Source organism: Salminus brasiliensis, chromosome 14 (assembly GCF_030463535.1).
Source record: "Salminus brasiliensis chromosome 14, fSalBra1.hap2, whole genome shotgun sequence".
Classification (NCBI taxonomy): domain Eukaryota; kingdom Metazoa; phylum Chordata; class Actinopteri; order Characiformes; family Bryconidae; genus Salminus; species Salminus brasiliensis.
In genome coordinates this window covers 20,939,758-20,946,252 of record NC_132891.1, presented here as the reverse complement: position 1 = coordinate 20,946,252, position 6,495 = coordinate 20,939,758, and the positions used below count along the sequence as shown (strand labels likewise).

General features: G+C 40.5%; 1 long non-coding RNA gene across 1 annotated transcript; it reads left to right on the top strand.

The window, feature by feature from the left end:
• Positions 1-618: 618 nt before the first annotated feature.
• On the top strand, positions 619-1,987 carry LOC140576578 (uncharacterized). The gene is made up of 3 exons (XR_011981740.1): positions 619-677; positions 1,723-1,836; positions 1,960-1,987. It is a non-coding gene; the product is annotated as an uncharacterized lncRNA (long non-coding RNA).
• Positions 1,988-6,495: the final 4,508 nt, after the last annotated feature.

Here is a 6,495-nt window from a genome sequence, read left to right as displayed (position 1 = left end):
TATATATTACATTTCATGATTTTATATGTTATGCCAATATATCTATCTATATATCTATCTGCCTGTATATATCTATCTTTATTGTTTTTAATTGATCAGTGAAATAATCAGCCTGGTCTCATGGGATATACGTACCTCTGACCACTTTTTAGGTTTAAGATATAGGGGAACTGGGTCCTTTCTACTGATTAAGGGTGATTTATCTAGCTAGTAGGTAACAGCTAGCTAGGTGGCTAGGCTAATGCAGCCTCTAACATAGCATCAGGTACACAGTGAGCTGTAGTTGTGGCCATTCTCATATAGTTTTGTGGTTAAATCAGAGGTTCTTCTAACATATCTTTTACCAAAAGCTTATACGAAGATAAGAGAACGGGAGACACTGTCTGCTCATTCATTTATGTAGAGTGAGGTGTCAGCTGAGCTCGTACATTAGCTAGCTAGTGCTAGGTGGCTAATGAGGAGCGCTTGCTAGATAAAGCAGCTGGTGTTTTTCTGTGGTTGTCACGATGTGCTGGCTAGAGATCTCGTATGCTGTACTTACTGATTTCATACTGGATCTAATTGTGTGTAATTATGATCTTTCTCTTTTTTTTTTTTACAGCTTTGAACTTCTATTCATCATTGATTCTCATTATCTTTCTCTGCCTCTTGCAGGGACCAGGTCGACACGTGGACAGGTGAGTTAATGGTAGAGTTTATGTTAGCTGGTTTTCTGGTTAGTTTTTATACTCCCTCAGTTAACAAATGTAAGCACAGTACAGAAACACACCATGTGACCTTAGAATTACAGGATTTTACATGATGGGTTTTGTAAAAATGGATTAATTTGATTATTTGAGGTTAATCATCTGAATGTTAGAACTATCTGGGCTGGTTTCCCAGACTTGCATTAAACCTAGTCCTTGACTAATAGAGAACTTCAGTGAAGATCACCACTGGAAAAAAGCTAGTTAGTGTCTCATGAGTCGCTGAACATTAACAAAAATGGTTCAGCTTCCCATCCTCTATGAGGAAACATACGTCATGTTGATTTGCATGTTCTGTGTATGTATGAAAATGTATTTAAAAAAATTCATTCCAGAAAATGCAAGAACATCTGAAGCTTCAGCTAGTGAACAATGCTTTGCGGATGTAAATGCACACCAAGTTATTGGTATGTATTTTTCACACCTAAAATGTTGTTCACAACAATTTGGAAGAGTGAAGCTGTTGAAAAGCCACCTGTCCTTATTTGTGCAGGTCTGTAATTAGCATGCCACTGTTATTCAGTATTTTCCTAATTCCAGAATGGGAACATTTGTGGTGATTTGTGTATCTTCCAAAAAGCTTTCCTTGAATGAACATATTGTCATCATGAAAAAGAAAAATTCTGTAGCATTGACCACTTCTCTTGCCCAGTTTGCACCCTAGATACAGTTGCTGTGTCTGTCGATGGAAACCGAACACTACATCATTTTAGCAAAATAAAGAGTTATGTTATTATTGATAACTGTAAACTGTCAGAATTTCTACGGAGTATCTCTATTATCTTTAATGTTTTCTTTAGAGGAACAGACATTTTTGATGGCATTTTTTTGACCAGTGATAAAGATATAGCAACATTTGTTGAGTTCATTCGTAAAAAGGCCAAGCCAGTAAGATATTTGTCAAAACACTTTAGACAGTACATAGTGAAGCAGGATTTAATTTTTGTATATATTCTATAATGACATTGTGTTACAGGTACATGGAAAAGGAATCTGTGGGACATCAACATGGGCTGCAGCCAGAGAGACCTCTAAAAAGACAAACATCATATGTGATGAAGAGGTCCTGGAGGTGGCAGTTTGCTTAAAGGTCTGAACATGTATTGGGGAGATATTTGCCAATCCTCCGTTTTTGCAAGAAGAACTGGCCACAAAAACAAATGGAAAGTTCTTCTGCACTGATATAATGTGTGGATATTGGCCCTATCTGCAGAAGCCGGCTCAGACATTCCCAAAAATACAAAACCTGACTTAGACTTTTCTGCATGCCAAGGGGCGTTCTACAAAATGTGAGGTAATTGTGTATTGTCTAGCACACAGTTAAGTATTTTACCATATTGGTGGTGTTTTTAAACTTCAAAGATTTGACATCTGATATAAATGCTGTAGGTGCAGCGGGGTGCCAGAAACCAAACAGGGGCAGGCACTACCATATTTAACAGCTTTTTGTCACGAATGGCTCTAACTACAAAATACATGAGTAAGGCTGGGAAGTAAACCTTTACTTACAGTGCTCATGTATTGTGCTTTTTTGCCCTACTTTTCATTGATCATATTTGTTGACTAAGCCCTGGTGAAACAGTAAATTTATCAGTTCCTTCATAATTACAGCTCGAGTGGATATGATCACATTGCATGTCAGGAGGAGGATCATCTTGCTGTTTTTTACAAGTATATCTTAACACCTGCCCTTTTAACTGATAGAGTGACCATGGCAAACAAACTTCAAAATTATTTGTATAATTGCTTTCTCATTGCATAAGTGATGTGACTTTCTCTATCAAAATGTTGGAATACTTATTAGTCACCATAAAACGAAAAAAGAGCAAACTATAGATAGATTCTCAGATTTTCTTGGCAAAACATTTATGGGTGTCGTCTTTTAATTTTACATCCCACGTTGTTTAGTCATTTACTGTTTTGTCTTTATCTCAATATGTTAGATTTACTTTTAATGTCAACCACCTTAACCTGACAAATATTCTTTACAGCTCCACATGACCCCCGATCAGATGATCCAGTGGGGTTGCAACATGTGATTGAAGGCCTATTCTTGGGCATGCAACAGAAAAGGGGGGATCTATATTGAGTAACTGGTAAGTAGCCATGTTCAGGTTGCCTCCCAGACATCATGAACTTGTGGAATTAATTTTTAAATGTGAAATCTGTGACAATAACATTAAGTTGTAGGTAATTTAGGTAATTCAAATACAGTTCAAATACATTTTTACATGGAGCAAAGTGCCCCTTCCACATCGTACACTTAAACCCTTACATAATCTTTATACTGTGTTTATACTCTAGTGAGCATGTTCATGTCAGGTCCGCGTCGCCGCACCCATCCCGAGGGCGGTCCCGAACCGCAGACCACAGGCTTCATGTTCAAGGACTTTTACGTTGACACCCGATTCCTGTTATGTTCTGATTTGGGTCACCTGAGAGCTGGGGTACAAAAGGGGAGCAAACGCTAAGGTCTGGGCCGAAAATTACTCTTGCGATGCCAAGCATTATGTTGGCCTCACGTTCATGAGACTTCTAGGAGAGTCTACGGGTTTCGGTAGTGTATGCTCTATCGGAGCTGTTTCACATTCAGAGGGAGTAAGCTGTCTGGTTCACTGGTTGGTCGCCAGTGAGATTCGGCGTCCGGTTCCTTTGCACTCTAGTCACGAAAGTTTATCAGTGCCTGACGAGCGCGGTTAGGGTTCCTGTATTTGGCTTCCTCCCTCCGTTAGGGTGGCCCAGCCTCACTTTGCTCCCTGGCTGCCTACCAGCCTCAGGTGGCCTTCACGTTTTCACGTTTGTCTTGTTTATCCCTCTGTTATTGCTGCACTCTTGTGTTTTCCCCTTGTTAATTTGAATAAAACGTTATCATGCATCACACCGTCCCTGCGAGTGTTCACCCGTCCATGTCTAGCTTAGCCAGCATGACAGTTCAATAAAAGAACCCCATTGTTTCTGCACGTTTTCCATTTGATCAGTTCCACTGACCATATAGGTCTTGTTGTACAGTTACATACTGTAATCCATCTTTTTCCCTGTGTACTTTGCCAGCACACCTTTACCTTTTTCTTTAGTATTCAGGACCTCCACAAGACTATCATTTCCAGATGTTGTAGTGAAGAAACTAGCATGAGCAAGTCCGATTTGTAATGTAAGCCAAGAGTGATAGTTGGTCACAGGAGGCTGTTGACTGGATATTTGTGATTGGTGGACTATTCTCAGTGACACTGAGCTGTTTAAAAACTCCAGCAGCACTGCTGTGTGTCTGACTCACTCGCACTGGTGCAACACACACTAACACGCCACCACCCTGTCAGTGTTACTGCAGTGCTGAGAATAATCCACCACCCAGATAGTACCAGTTTATTGCACTGGTGTGACTGAATCAGACACAGAAGTGCTGTTGGAGTTTTCACTGTTCACTCTATAGACAAACCGAGCTTGTCATTCTGCTTTGGAGACGTTTGCTTGTAATTGTACACACCTACCAACTTGGTAGGAGTGTCTAATCGAGTAGACAGTGAGTGGACACAACGTTTAAAAACTCTAGCAGCACTGCTGTTTCTGATGTATGCTACGATTACTTTTGTATTCGCTGACGTTTTGACTTGGGATTCTGGTACGTTAATTTTGACATGAACCATTTTCGTGACTTCATTTAAACTCATTAAACTCAGACTTTCAAAGGAAAGTTTCAGATTCTGACAATGAAGACCATTAGACCTGACATTTTTACTCCCTTTTTTGCCCACTTGCACTAAACTGTGCTTTCAACCTCACAGAGTGACCATGTTCCAGACTCAGGAGGAAGTGACTGAACGCCTGACTCCTCTAATTAACTGTCACAGTGGTTCTGCTTTTCTTCCTCCACAATGTAAAATCAGTCACGCATTGCCTGTGTAGTCAGGACAGAAAGCTGCAGCACTAACATCAGATGTCAAATTATTAACACTCACACTGCAGGAGAACTGGAAATGACGTGTGGAGTGAGAGAGAGAAGCAGGAGCTCTGATGCTGTGTGCATCGCCTTTCAGTTCAGTTACACTCCCCTGCCAACCATTTCAGTTCAGTTGGTGATATCCATGCATTGAGTTGATGACGACAAGTAAGTGCCAGCTAGTTGGCTGTTCAAGTTTGTTCCTTGTGAGAATTAACTCCATGTTAAAGAATAAAGAGAGAAAGTCGTTCGAGCTGCAGTAAAGTTCTTGTTCTGTGCGGAAAATGGCTTCCGCCTGAGGACATAGTAGTGCAGTTCTCATGTTCGCCAAACATATAGGGAAGCTCTATATGTAACCGTGTGCATATTCTCTAGAACGTAATGTCCCTTAAATACTATTCCAGCATGAAGATGAAATTCCAGACTCTTATGAAAGAACCATGAAACTACAGGGGCCGATTTCCTGCACAGGGATTAAGCTTAGTCTTGGACTATATTTGGGTGTTCAATTGTTCAAGCTGTACAAGAAGAGCCAAAGCCAGCGCTACTTTTTGAAGGCTGAAGTTCTTTGGTGTGACAACCTAGCTGCTATGAACTTTCTACAAATCTGTGGTGCCATTGTGTGCTGGGCAGCAGTACTACAACAAAAGACCCAAACAGACTGAACAAGATCATTAGACTGACTGACTTAGTCCTGGGGGCTAAACTGGACACAGTGGAGATGGTGCTGGAGAGGGTAATGGGATAGGTGGCAAAGGTGTCCGTGATCATGAAGAACCCAGTCCACAAAACACTACATGGACAGAGAGCACACAATGGGCAGCAGACCTCGCTGCAGGAAAAACACTTTGACAGGTCATTTCTTTCTACAGCCATCAGATTGTACAAATCTACACTCCAATCCATCAAATTAATCTGTTACTCAGCATCATTGTACATCTGTATATCACCTGCACTGCATTCCCATCACTGCCTGTTCTGCTCTAGTCATCTTTTGCACAATACTGTGTTACAGCAGTTCTGCATTAAGTACTATGCAGTAATACTGCAACTGTAAACGACCTCATCCGTGGATTACTGTTACTATCACACAGTAACATTAACTGTGACAGTAACTGTGGCTATGACTGTGGCAATAACTGTAACTTCAATACCTATATATGAGGGTTAGGGTCCTCTATAACAGAAATATGCTACAAAGCCATTCAGGGAAACTGAATATCTCTATACCAGTCCTTGGTGTGGTAACGTCAGACAAAGCTGTAGAACACTAGAATAACCAGCTGTACTGAGTACTCCTCCTCTTCCCTGCCCGCTTCTCCAACTAAAGTATAAAACATAGCCAAAGTCAAAGCGTATAGTTGTGCAGTTGTGAGGACAACCCACTTGGAGGCCAGTAGACTCAACTTTTTTACAAACTCAATCCCCTTACATCACTTCACACTAAACCTGCACAGTTCAACAACATTAGAGACTGAGTGCATGTGCGCATAATGAAGATATCTGTCAGGGGGTCCAGCAATGTGTGGTTGTCTCATGTAAAATGCATTTTGCAGCATGTAATGTCTGGATAAATGAGTGTAATTAGTTCTATTAAAACATTAACAGCCCCCATCATCTAGCTCACTGCCTCTTCTGTTTTACATTTATTATAGTCCTATTTTATTCGATTTATTACAATGGTCAGTGGCTTGTCTAGGCTGAGGTCTAAGCTAGACATAGGTTTCAATTTAAACTAATAAGATTATTTTGAATCTCTTCTGTCACATACGTGTTATTTGTGTAAAAATGACTGACATGAGCACTACTAAG